Genomic DNA, 15,000 nt, shown 5'->3' with positions numbered 1-15,000 from the left:
ACGGTCACCTTGTAATCCGATAGTTGGATTAACAATTTTTACTGTCTTTGAAATTCTATGTTTCTCAACATTCGACAGTCTATGATTTTGATAATTTTGTTTAATTTTTTACTTTGTGTACTTATGATTGTTAATTCGTTACAATCATTTGGCAATTGTTTCATATCTTAACATGTTTCTTCACTTCATATTATGATTTATCATCTCATTTTGCTAGAAATGTTGACAGATGCATGTTCGTTTCTTAGCTTTACCCCTATTCATTGTCTAGTCATATTCGACTATCTTTGCACTTTCATTGCATTATTGATTACTGTTACTTAGATATTTCAAATTTAATTGCAAGTAACTTTAATCATCATATGATATGATTGTCATTATTTTTAATTTTAAGCAATTGTCGACTTCGACAACATTAAGCATATATGTTATCATCATTTTGGGCCTCTCCGAGTTTCCGACCTTTCGAAACATTTCATGGGTCTTATCATGATATTACTGAACGCAACGTTCATTGAGACAGTCAGGAAAAGGTTTATTTATTATTTCATATTTTATAGCTTTTCAACTTAATTTTGCCTTTATCCAGCCACTGTACCTCACTTATCGGGCCTTCAGTGCATGACGCCCATTGCATATGCATCTCACACCCTAATTCTGCGTATCTATGGTACCACAATTGAGTAAACCGCGAATTACGGGTTATTTTTCGCACTCCGGTGTGCCGCGCCTTGGAGATCTTGACAACCTGACAACACAATTATTTCTCTCAAACAGAGATAGCACGCTTATCACTTATCAGACGTTCCAGGCTTGCTAACTCCGCATTTTTTTTTTTTTTAATTAGTATGCACCATATTTTAATATGGTATTTCTTTCAGTTGCCCCGATCTTGGCTATTAAGCCACACCTTATTTCAGAAGGACGAGTTCGGCCACGCAATTGAAATATATTACATTGTCTAATAATTCATCATATTTATCTTTGATCTCGAATTAAAACAGCGTTTCTCCACGGGACGAGTTCACTTTGGCGCATGATCTTACCGACCACAAGCATGGTCTATCATACAAGTATCAAGGTAAATCACCTATTCCGCAACGGAACGACCGCCAGGTCAATATTATATTAATTTTGTTTTTCTTTCAGCTCTCATTAACATCATTTTTTTCCAGCCTCATCCAATCTGACTCAAGTCGTGCCTTCTAATTAATTGAAGGACTGGATTCGGTTGATCATTGGATTAATATTAATTTTTCTTTTATAAGCATATTCATGATATTTTTTTTACACACTTTGCCCCAAATCTTGACTTCCGGTCACGCCTATTTAAAGGATTAGATATGGTTGGTAATTTGGTTATTATTATTTTACATACATCATAACATTCACAATTTTTCTTTCTTTCTTATTTACAGCTGATCTTGGCTCATATGCCGTGCCTTCACTCCCCGAAGGACTCGACTCAGTTAGTAAATGGAAGAACCACATCTTAACTTACCATTTTTGCTTACTCATCATTTATCACAGAAGACACATATATTGCACATAGTTCATCCCTCGGTGACTCCGGTCTGCTACTGCGTAAGTATTGTCAGCAAATAACATGAACTCAGGTAAATAATTCCTAATTCTTGTTATTGCCAAATCATATGGTTATATTGTATATATGATTATTTTTCAATACGAAATACTAATTTCGACATACCTTGCAAATAGTTCCTGCTGGTAACTACCACATCTATCGACTACCAGGACCATTCTATGCTGTATACGGTTCCTGATGCAGTCAACTCCTTGCATTGTTGCAACTATCAGGTTCATCATGGAACCCGGGACTCCTAATGACTTTTTCCCCAGTCTGATCTTAATCAGATACCTGACTTGCAACAGCTGATGATTCGAGCTTGCTCTCCGCTCAAGCCCCCTCTAATTTCTCCGACAACTGACCATTGCCGAAGCCGCGTGTTGGTTGCATCGCACTACGAGCAAGACTCCGCATCACCCGATGCCTATTCGCAAGTTGTACTTTTGTATCTTTTTTGTATTATATTTACCATTACTGGATATACCTATTTATGAGTATATTTTATAACTTAGCATAACTCACTTGCTATTTTCTATTGTTTTTAAACATTATGACATAATAATATGTTAATAAGTAGCAATGCACTTGACATATACCTAACTTTGATGCATTTTCAATTTATACTGCATGTTATTTTCACTAAGTTAATTCATAACTGCTATTACCTCGTATCTTATTATAACATGCATCTGCACAGTTCTGCTCCTACGCCATTTACCCTGTCCCCTCTACCACTATCGTATGCACTAGTTACGTGTATAAAGTTTTTCAGATAAGATAGTGATGGATGCAGAATGGCATGTCAACCAGACGTGTCAATCCTGTAACCAGCGTAGCCCATCTCGAGGCCTGCATAATCGAGACGTTGCCACGCATTTCCTGATCTCTTCGTATATTTTCAAGAGCTCCACTGATCACGGACCTCCTGTTTTCTCTGCTAAGGATCGCTGATTTTGGCATTCTCTTTTCGTTATATCTAATTTTCTTACCAAATCGGGACGATTTGGGGTAACGTGGTCGAGCGATATCAAGGTCTTATTTGCATATGAAAATATTCAAAATTCATATAGAAGGAAGAATGAAATATTTCTAGTTAATCTCAAATACAACGTCTCCTAATTCCAGGACCAACCCTAGTTGCCCATTTGGAGTCGCTTGGAAGGCGTGGCCACGAATCCTGCCCTCATTCCCCGTCGCCAATCACAGGCCGAAGTCGCAGCTCCCTCCCAATGAGGATCCCCTCTGCCCTCGAAATGACCCCAGGAACCCCCTTCAAAATAGTCATGTTAGTAGAATTCATACCAGAATACGATTTACTTCATTTCGAAGAAGATCTCCTCCCTTCGACTCCTCCTCGATGATTCCAGTAGAACAGTGGTGTTTAGTGGATGACTTATGACTTAATTCATAATTACTCTATGCATTGCCTGTGTTTTCCTTATTTATCGATAAACTTATAGCTTAGATCTCGTTCGCTTTGTGCCCTTAGCTTAGATCACCGCTTTGCGTGTAATATATCGTGCCCCTTGTAAATAATGTTATATATAAATATATATATAAATCTCCGCGAGTTTATGATGTAATGTTAATGTCCTTTAGCCTACCATTTTTCACATTCACCCTCTTATATATTATGTTGGAATTGTAGAATCAATCTCTGCTCGCCACATATCGTGCCAGCGAGGGACCGACCCCCCCCCCCCCCCCCCCCCCCCCCCCCCCCCCCCAAAAAAAAAAAAAAAAAAAAACTAAAAACCTATAACAAAAAACAACATTATTAAAAATCAATAAAATAAAAAATATAACGAAAATAAAAAAAAAAAATAAGAAAAAAAAAAAAAAATCAAAAACACACATAAATGAAAAACAAATTAAATAAAAAAAAAAAAAAAAATAAAAAAAAAAATTCAACAAAAAAAAAAAAAAAAACCTAACAATACAAAACACAAAAAAAAAAAACAAATCACTAAAAACAAATATAACAAAATCAAAAAACTAAAAAAAAAAAAAAAACCAAAAAAAATAAAAAAACACAAACAATCACACAAAATAAAAAAAAAAAAAAAACACAAACCAAAAAAAATAAAAACAAAAAAACAAAAAACAAATCAAATTACTAAAAATTAAAAACAAACAAAAATCTCAAAATAACACAAAATCAAATTTAAAAAAAAAAAAAATACACAAAACAAAAAAAAATACTCAAAACACAAAACAAAAAAAAATTCCAAAAAAAAAATAAATACAATAAATAAAATAAAATCAAACCACATAACCAAAAAAAAATCCACAAAATAAAATAAAATAAAATTAACAATACCACATAAAAAACAAACCAAAATAAAAATAAAAACAAATTACAATAAAAAAAAATACTACAAAATAAAACAAAAAAAATAAAAAAAAAATAAAAAAAAAAAAATAAAATCAACAAAACAAACAAACCAAAAACAAAAAACAAAATAAAAAAAAAAAAAAAAAAAAACAAAAAAATAAAAACAAAAAAAAAAAAACACAAAAAAAAAAAAAATAATCCGCCCACAAAAAAAAAAAATACAAAAAACAACAAAAAAACTAATAAAAACAAATAAAAAAACAAACAAAACATAAAAAAAAAAAACACACACAAAACAAAACCAACAAAAAATACAACAAAAACAAAAAATAAAAAAAATTCTAAAAAAAAAAAACATACCAAAACAACCCAAAAAAAAATTTCAAAAAAAATAAAAAAATAAACATAAAAAATAAAAAAAAAAAAAAAAAAATAACAAAAAAAAAAAAAACAAAACAAATAAACAAAAAAAAAAAAAAAAAAAAAAAAACACCAAAAAAATAAAACAAAAAAAAAAAAACACAAAAACACAAAACAAAACACACCCCCACCCCCCCCCCCCAAAAAACACAAAACACAACAACAACCAACAAAAAAAAAAACACACCCCACCAAACCACCCCCCAAAACACCCCAAACCCACCCCCACACCAAACCCCAAAACCCCCACCTCCCCCACACCACACCCACAACAAAACCCCCAAACCCCCCAAAACAAAAAAAAAAACACAAAAAAAAAACAAAAAAACAAAACCAAAAAAAAAAAAAACAAAAAAACAACAAACAACCCAAAAAAAAACCCAACCCCACAAAAAAACACACAACCCCCAAAAACACCTAAACCAAAACCCCCACAAAAACCCACACCCACACAAAAAAAAAAAACCCCCACCAAAACACCAACCCCAACCCCCACAAACACACCCCCAACCCCAAAAACACCCACACCAAAAAACCCCAACCCCCCACACACAAAAAAAAAAAAAAACAAAACCCACCCCACACCACACCCCCCACCCCCCCCACCCACAACCCCCACCCCCACCCCCACAAACCCAAAAACCCCCACACCCAAACACACAAAAACACAAAACACCACACACCCACACACCAAAAAACAAAAACCCCCACCCCAACAAAACACACAAACCAACACCCCCACACCAACCAAAAAAAACACCACAAAACCCCCAAAAAAACCCCCCCCAACCCAAAAAACCCACAAAAAACACAACCCACACCAAAAACCACACACACACACCCCCCCCCAACACACCCCACACCCCCCACCCCCCAACCCCCAACCACACCCAACCCCCCCACACCCACCCATCCACACACCCACCCACACACCCACACAAAACACCACACAACCCACACCACACCCCCAAAACACACCCAAAACACAAACACACCCCCACACCACACCACAAACCCCCCACAAAAAACCCCACACCCACACCCACCCACCCCACCACACACAACCCCCCCCACACCCCACCCCCACAAACACCCAACACCCACCACCCCCCAAACAAACCCCCAAAAACCCCCAAACACCCCACACCACACCACCCACCACCCCCAAACACAAAACACACACACCACACACCACCAAAAACAACCCCCCCCCCCCCCCCCCCCCCCCCACCCCCCCCCCCCCCCCCCCCACCCCCCCCCCCCCCCCCCCCCCCCCCCCCCCCCCCACCCCCCCCCCCCCCCCCCCCACCCCCCCCCCCCCCCCCACACCCCCCCCCCCCCCCCCCCACCCCCCCCCCCCCCCCCCCCCCCACCCCCCCCCCCCCCCCCCCCCCCCCCCCCCCCCCCCCCACCCCCCCCCCCCCCCCCCCCCCCCCCCCCCCCCCCCCCCCCCCCCCCCCCCCCCCCCCCCCCCCCCCCCCCCCCCCCCCCCCCCCCCCCCCCCCCCCCCCCCCCACCCCCCACCCAAACCCCAACCACACACACCCACACAACACCACCTCCCCCCACCCCACACAACCACACACACACAACCCCCCACACCCAAACCCCACCCCACACACAAACCCACACGCACACAACACACCACACAACACCCCCACCACCCACACAACACACACCACACACAAACCACAACCCCCAACCACACACACCACACCAACAACCAACAAAACCCAAAACACACACCACCACAAAACAACAACACACCCCCCACACCCAACACACGAACAACACACACAAAACCCACACACACACACACAAACACCAAACACACACCCACCACCCCCCCTCACACACACAACACCACACACACCAACACAACACACAACACACCACAACACCACCAAACACACCACACACAAAAACACACCAAAAACACAACACACCACCCACACACACACACACACCACAAAACCCACAAACCACCAAAACCACACACCCCACAAAACCACAAAACCAACAATCCACCAACACCCCACACACCCCCCCCCCAACACACACCCCCAAACACACAAAAACCACCACACAACACACCCACCACCCAACACAACACACACCACACCAAACCCCCAAAACACACACAACAAACCCCACACACAACAAACACCCCCACCACAAAACACAACACACCACACTCCCAAAACACACACCCAAAAAACACACCACAACACCCACACCAACACCCCCAAACACACACCAACCACAACCCCAACACCACCCAACACCACACACACACCCACACCACACACCACACCACACACACAAAACACACCACCCACAACCCACCACCCCCCCAAAACCCCCAAAAACCCACACACACACCCACACACAAACCCCACACCACCACACTAAACCCAACCACACAACACCAACACCAACCCCCACCCTAAAACCCCACACACCCACCCCACACACACCACACACACAAAAAACAACACAACACCACCCAAACAACACCCCAAAAAACCCAAAACACAACCCACCACAACAAACCACAAAAACCCACAAAACCCCACACACCACCCACACACCAACACCAAAACCAACACACAAAAACCCCACCACAACCACCCAAACACACACACCTACACCACAAAACCCCCAAAACCACCAACACAAACAAACACCACCCACACACACCCCAAACCCCAACACCCCAACACAACACACACACACAAACCACACCCACACCCCAACACCCCAAACCCCAAACCCAAAACACACAAAACAAAAACACCCACACACAACACCAACCCACACAAACCCACCACACCCCAAACACACACACACCACACAAACCCCACACAACCAAACACACAACACCCACACACCCCACACACCACCCCCACCACACCCACCAACAACAAACCAACCACACCCCCACCCAACCACACACACACACCCCAACCCAACAAACAACCCACACACACACCCCAAACCCCACAACAACACACCCCAAACCCCAAAACCCCCCCCCCACCCCCCCCCCCCCAACCCCACAACCCCCCCCCCCCCCACCCCCCCCACCCACCCCACACCCCCCACCCACCCCCCCCCCACCCCCAAACAAAGAAAAAAAACAACAAAAAAAATATAAAATTTAAATTTTAAAACCCCAAAAATACAAAAAAAACAACAACAAACAAAAAAAAAAAATAAAAAAAAAAAGGTAAAGATATAGAATATATATAATATGATATTAAAAAAAATAAAAAAATAAAAAAAAAAAATTTTTTTTTTTTTTAAATAAAAAACAATAAAAAAAGAAAAAAAGAAAAATTTTAAAAAAAATAAAAACAAAAAAAAACCCCCAAAACCTAAAAACCCCCGGAAAAAGGGTACATTGAAATTTTAAAAAAAAGGGAAAAAAACCCCCAAAGATATTAAAGTAGATGTTTTTCAGTTTTGCTTCCCCCCCCACTTTCTTATTGAAAAAAATGGTTTGAAAGCAGCACCCAGGGGAAGTTCATATTCTTTTTTTCCCTTTTCCCAAATTTCCGCATTTTTAAAAAAACGCCCTCAGAAAAACCCCCGGGCCATAAAAAAGGAAAAGCCCCCCAATCAAATTTTCTACCTCAAAAACCCCCATGCCAACAAGAAAAGGGAAAAAATTTCCTCTCGAACAGGGTTGCTTTTTGGCTGCCCTTAAAAACCCAAAGAAAGTCAGGGGGGCCTTTCTGCAGCAGGGGGGCCGAGGGCGGTCGGGCGGGCCCCTTCGGCGCCCACCCCTACTTCGCCAGAGAAAAAGCTGGAAGGGAAAGGCAAAGAATCGGGACTTTCCTATTTTAAACCAGGGAAACGATTTAATCCCCAAGTGCCAGTAAACAAAAACCAAAACACCCCAACCCCCCACACACACAAAAAAACCCCCCAAACAAAACAAAACCACACACACACACACACACACACACACACACATACCACACATACACACACACATTCACAATAAAAAAAAAAAAAAAAAAAAAAAAAAAATTTATATATACTATATGATATATCTATATATATATATATATATATATATATATATATATATATATATGCGTAGGGCCTTTTCGCTATATTCCTTCCTCTGGGGGAACAATATAACTAATATGGCCTTTGATATGTGTTTCCTGTGTTTCCTTTCGTTGTTTTGTTCTCGATTTGTTCAGCAGGAATCCTTGTCAATGCCTGTGCACATTTCAGTACACTGTGTTCTTATACACCTAATAATCACATCGGCAAGTGTTGTAGCTTTGATTTACATTGCATAGACGCCCCATTTTACTCTTCTCTATCCATTCTAACTCCGATCTCTCTCACCTATCTCTACTCCTAACACTCCGTCTATCTCATTTCATCTATGAAATTCTGGTCCTTTCTCTTTCCTGTTATTTCTAAATGCTTTCCCCTGCACCCTATCTTTTAATCCAAGCTTCACTTTTTCCTCCATGTCCCTCATGTTCGATTTCTCTCTGCCCTTCTACTTTCACACGCACTTATTCTCTCTCTCTTGCATTCTTCTCCATCCATATCTCTCTTTATCTTTATCTCCTTTCGTTTCTTTCTCTCTCTTTCCCTTCCTCTTTTCTTTCTTTGCTTTTCCTCCCCCCACCTCTCTTGCCTCTCTTCCTTTCTTTCTTCCCCGTGATCCCTCTCTTCACACTTTCTTTATATTCATCTGTTATCCTTTTACCATTTTACTCCTCTCTCTCTTTCTCTCTCTCTATCTCTCCCTCTGTTTCTCTTTTCCTCTCCCTCAGTATGTCTGCCTGTGGCTGTGTACTTACAAGTTCCGCATTGCTTGTTTGGGATGTCATCCCGTTGGCTGTTGCTGCTGGAGGTAACGAGCTCTTATGAAGATAATACCTTTAATTAAAAGGATATTAATCATAAGAAGGATAATGGCAATAATACTAATTAGATAAAGAAAAAAATAACATCAGTAATGATAATGATAATTACTAGGATTTGAAATTTCGCAGTCCACACGAAGCAATTTTTTTATATCAGTGTTATTTTTATATCTTGTTTACTCATTTCATTGATTTATTGTTCAATATGCTATATCTATATTCGATTTGTTTATTGCAGAAACAGCGGATATATTTCACAGTGTTGGTAATAATCTTCAACTACAGAAAGAGCAGTTAGGAATAGAGCTCAAATGTTGCAGGATGCATGGCACATTCAAACATAAAAGCACACAATAACACACACACCCGTTCCAAGATAATCATGGAGGAAATAAGTAAAAGATAAAAAAAAAATCACAACTAGATCACAATAGATCATAAAAAATTGTTGGAGGAAGGAGAGAGGAAAATAGGGAGAGAGAGAAGGAAAAAAAATAGGAGAGGGAGAGGGAGAGAGAAAAAGAGAGAGAAATGGAGAGGGAGGGAGAGAGAGAGAGATAAAAGAGAGATAAATAGACAGTCTTTCTAAAACAGTTGATGTACCCCTAACACTTTCTTCACAAACACACAAGCACACACACACACAAAGGGTAAAAAAAAAAAAAAAAAAAAAACAGAAGCCTACACACACACTCACACAGGTGTACACACATACATACATACTGTACATACACACACACACAGACACTCGTCCGAAGATAGTTAGGAAAAAGCTAATAATTGTGGAATCATTTTGAAAAATGAATTCGAAAAAAAACTGATTGCGGAAGAACTCAAAAATTGATGAAAGGAAGAGAGAAAAAAATAAATAGTTGCGCAATAGCGAAAAATGGGGGTACGTGTGGAGTAAAAAATATTATAAATAATAGTATTAATAAAACTAAAGGGAATTACTAAGAAAAAAGACGATTATTTTCACGAAACAAGACAAAAGCGAAGCAACAAACAAAGGAAAGCTTATCCTCTGCCAGCTGAACTATTGCAAAGTTTCTGACCTTCCACTGCTGTGTCGAACGAGCACAGTCTGGGTCCTTATCCTTTTCGCTTCAGAAGTCGTAACACTTTCTCTTCAGCGGAACTATTGTGAAAATACTGTAGCGCAATGCAATGAGTTTTCGTGTTTTCTATAACATAAGATTCTATAACACACACTTCTATAATACACACTTCTATAACATACATTTCTAGAACACACTTCTATAGCACATGCTTTAAAGAGCTCAAAGAAATAAGTTTTTCGTCAGAGTGGAAATTCAAAGTCACAAACACACAAAAACACATAAACAGACACACAAGCAAAAACACACTCACAGTCATACAAACACACGAACATAAGAACACAGGAACAAACACACACACACATACACACACACACACATCGTAGCACAAACACTCATGGATGGACACAAACGCACACACAAAGACAAGGCACACATAAGACACCCACATCCACACAAACGCACACACTCACATATTTATAGAGACGCATACACTTACATAAACACAAACACACACACTGAAAGATACATACATAAACAAAAACACGTTTAAACACGCATGCAGAACACGCCCCACATAAACATTAATATCCCACATCACACCCCAACGTACACCCCCCTACCAACAATATCACATATCAAATCACACGCATAAACGATACCTACCACATACCACACAGCAACTCATACACCACAACAAACCCACATGCATCCCCATAAACCCGATCCACTGAGTCTCACTAAACACGCACACACACACGCGTGCGCGCGCGCGCATACACACACACACTAAGTGATAGATCTCAACAAAAAGAAATTGTAAGGCGAGAAAAAAATATATGCATTTTGCAAGACATCAAAGACAGTAATAATAGAGAAATCAATCAGAATAGAAAAATGGCAATAGAGGGGGGGGGGGACAAATGAAAAGACAATACTGGAAAACGAACAAAAGGAGCGTGAAAATATCATAAAACGAATATGAATACGGAGGAAAGGGTTAAGAATTAGAATACAAACATAATGAGAATAAGGAAAAAAAATAAGAATAGAACTGAAAGGAGAGAAAGAGAAAATAGAAAGAGAAAGAGAAAGGGAGGGAGGGAGTGAGTGAGTGAGTGAGTGAGTGAGTGAGTGAGTGAGTGAGAGAGAGGGGGGGGCAGAGAGAAAGAAAGAGAGAGAGAGAGAGAGAGAGAGAGGGAGGGAGAGAGAGAGGGAGGGAGGGAGGGAGAGAGAGAGGGAGGGAGGAAGAGAGAGAAAGAAAGAGAGAGAGAGGCAGGTGGAAGGGAGGGAGGGAGGGAGAGACAGAGAGAAAGAGAGAAAGAGAGAGAGGGAGAGAGGGAGAAAGAGAGAGAGAGAGAGAGAGAGAGAGAGAGAGAGAGAGAGAGAGAGAGAGAGAGAGAGAGAGAGAGAGAGAGAGAGAGAGAGGGAGAGGAATCGTAACAATTCTTCGTTACCTTATCATCTACCACCTGAACTGTCACACAGTTACTGACCTTCCACTACTGCATCTATCAAACAAGTTGATGTGCCACGACCACTGTCAGCGTCGACAATCTCATGCGGATTGATGGAACTGGCCTCCTGGATTCAACGAGGCAGACAACGTACGGGGCGCGCCTTCGAGGTAAGACGCGAACAGAACGCGTTGCGGAGATACAGCGACGTCAGAAAAGCCGTCTGATGCAACGCACGCACGCACAAGTACATGGAGTCACACACAGACACATGTACATGTATATAAACACGGAAACGCAGTTCGCATACATACACTCAAACACATACGTTCGCAAACACAGACATATACACCTACTCATAAACGCACGCACACACATGCTCATACAAACTCACTTACACACAGGCACGTACACACGAACATGCACACACACACACACACACACACACACACACGAACACACACATACAAGCAAACACACGTTCACAAAAGCAAACACACATTCACACAAGCAAACAAATGTTCACACAAGCAAACACACGTTCACACAAGCAAATACACATTTACATAAGCAAACACACATTCACACAATCAAACACACATTCACACAAGGAAACGCACATTCATACATGCAAACACACATTCACACAAGCAAATACACGTTCACACAAGGAAATACACATTCACACAAGCAAACACACATTCACACAAGGAAACGCACATTCATACAAGCAAACACGTTCACACAAGCAAACATACGTTCGCACAAGCAAGCACACATTCATACAAGCAAACACAAGTTCACACAAGCAAACACATTCATAGAAGGAAACACACACATAAACACTCTACCAAACACAGCCACATAAACACACACACATATACACAATTAAACATACATGCATAAAACCAAGAAAACGCAAACACTCACACACACACACACACTCATGCATACACTCAGTCTCACACATATTTTCTGATAAACACAAACAAACATACAGAAGTGCATATATATATATATATATATATATATATATATATATATATATATATATATATATAAAACAAACGCACAATTTCAGTTCAGTTCAAATTTGCCATTTGCACAGTTTAGTTCAGAGAGATTTGCGAAAATAACACTACACAAATGATGCAATTGTTACGAAATGCACTATGACAGGAGACATCCCAGCCATGCCTCCAGATGGTCTTGTTGCGCTGTACAATAGGTTTTCTACAACCTAAGCTTCTATAAGACACTTCTATAATACACCCTTCCATAACATACATTTCTATAGCACACTTCTATAACATATACTTTAAAGAGCTCAAAGAAATGAGCTTTTCATCCGAGTGGAAAGTCAAGGTCACAAACTTTCATATACACGTGCACACGCAAACACACATACAAAAACAGGCACCACACAAATACACACAAACACATTTATATTCAAATGTGATGTTCTAAGTTCCTAATAATTGTGATATGTACTAACAATAGGGATATGTATTAAATAGATTAGTATCCCCTTATATCGTTTTCTGATGTACGCCTCCTATAGGCAATCTGCATAACTAATCGCATGAAAACAATTGGAAGCCATTTTGTGACTCAGAGAAGCCAAGTGATGTGTCTGAGGTATTTATCTTATTATATTTATGTAATCTTGCAATATATGTTTATACTAGAATAGAAATTTGATATATGATGGTGTCAAGGTATATTGTAGTTGATTGAATATGTTATATGATATAAGATCAATATGTTAAACTTGAATTAGAAAGGAATGCTTTACATTTTCAGTTTTACGGGAATAAACAATATGGATGGGAATGAAGGGGAGTGAAGATTCAGGTTGTATAGAAGAATCAATAAAACCCACAAAATTTCCACAAGATTTTCCCTGTACAACCCACCAAGACTTGGCCCTCTGCGACACACACAGATATACATGTATATGTATGTATATATATATATATATATATATATATATATATATATATATATATATACATATATACATATATACATATATATATATATATATATATATATATATATATATATATATATATATATCTACAAACGCATACACTCAAAAACACATACATACACAAAAGCACGTATACCAACACATACACTAAGACAAACAAGCACAAACAAACACACATAAATCTCTACATAAGCAAACACAGAAACGTACATAAACATATACACACAACCATACAAACAAACATGCAGATCCATTGAAGATCACTAAGAAACACGCACACACACGTTCAAGATAATAATGGAAGAACTAAGTAATAGATCACAAAAAAGACGGAAATTGTGAGTAGGAAAAAATGGCAGATAGAGCAGATATATATATTGGAAGACATAAAAAAAGCAATATCAGAGAAATAAATCAGAATGGAATAATGACAATATAGGGGGGGGGGGGATAAATAAAACGACAAGACTGGAAATCGAAGAAAAGGGAATAAGCATGAAAGCGAAAGAAAACGAATAGAAATGTGAAAGAAAGAGATTAAAAAAAGAATGTTAATATAATGAGAATGATAAGGAAAGTAAATAATAAGAATAGGAATGAAAACAAAGAAAGCAAGAGAGAAAGGGAGAAGGAGAAAGAGAAATTAAAAAAAAATAATAAAAATAAAAACAAAAATAAAAGAAAAAATGCGGGGGTTACCACCCCTTATCATCCACATGAATTGTCACAAAGTTACTTACCTTCCACATACACATACATACTTGCACATAAAAACATATCCACACACATACATATACACATATAAACACGCATACACACACACTTACACACAAATACACAAAAACACTCAAACATACAGACACATTCACACAGACCCATACAAAGAGATATGTATAAATGCACACAAACAAAAACAAGTTTGTGCACAGAAACACACATTCACGAACGTGCACACAACGAGCACAAGCACGCACTAGGCCGCACGCACGCACATACACACACAGATACATGCACACAGGCAGACACACAGACATGCATACATATACATACGCACGTACTTACAACACAAATACACACACACACACACGGGCGGTCACATATTTAATTAAACACATACACAAGCATATATAAATAATACCACAGGCAAACAAACGCACACACGCACAAAAACAACACACACATTTATACACATAAAGTATAACCTACACAGGCAAACAAACACACACTCACGTACGTAAACACACACAAATA

General features: G+C 39.5%; 2 long non-coding RNA genes across 2 annotated transcripts in view; one reads left to right on the top strand and one right to left on the bottom strand.

The window, feature by feature from the left end:
• LOC147466715 (uncharacterized) overlaps window positions 1–3,187 on the top strand; it is a 4,851-nt gene extending 1,664 nt beyond the window's left edge. Inside the window, exon 2 of the long non-coding RNA XR_015190794.1 lies at window positions 1,419–3,187. This is a non-coding gene — a long non-coding RNA (uncharacterized LOC147466715). The remainder of the gene's footprint in view (window positions 1–1,418) is intronic.
• A 5,605-nt stretch (window positions 3,188–8,792) lies between these two features.
• LOC122259408 (uncharacterized) overlaps window positions 8,793–15,000 on the bottom strand; it is a 6,984-nt gene continuing 776 nt past the window's right edge. The window contains exons 2-4 of the long non-coding RNA XR_015190793.1: window positions 11,796–15,000; window positions 10,297–10,393; window positions 8,793–9,254 (exon numbers count right to left, since the gene is read on the bottom strand). The exon at window positions 11,796–15,000 is cut by the window's right edge and continues 560 nt beyond it. This is a non-coding gene — a long non-coding RNA (uncharacterized LOC122259408). The remainder of the gene's footprint in view (window positions 9,255–10,296; window positions 10,394–11,795) is intronic.

This window comes from Penaeus japonicus, unplaced genomic scaffold (assembly GCF_977035675.1).
Source record: "Penaeus japonicus unplaced genomic scaffold, GWHDUDI00000001_assembly GWHDUDI00000042, whole genome shotgun sequence".
Taxonomy (NCBI): Eukaryota; Metazoa; Arthropoda; class Malacostraca; order Decapoda; family Penaeidae; genus Penaeus; species Penaeus japonicus.
This window is presented reverse-complemented; position numbering and strand designations above follow the sequence as displayed.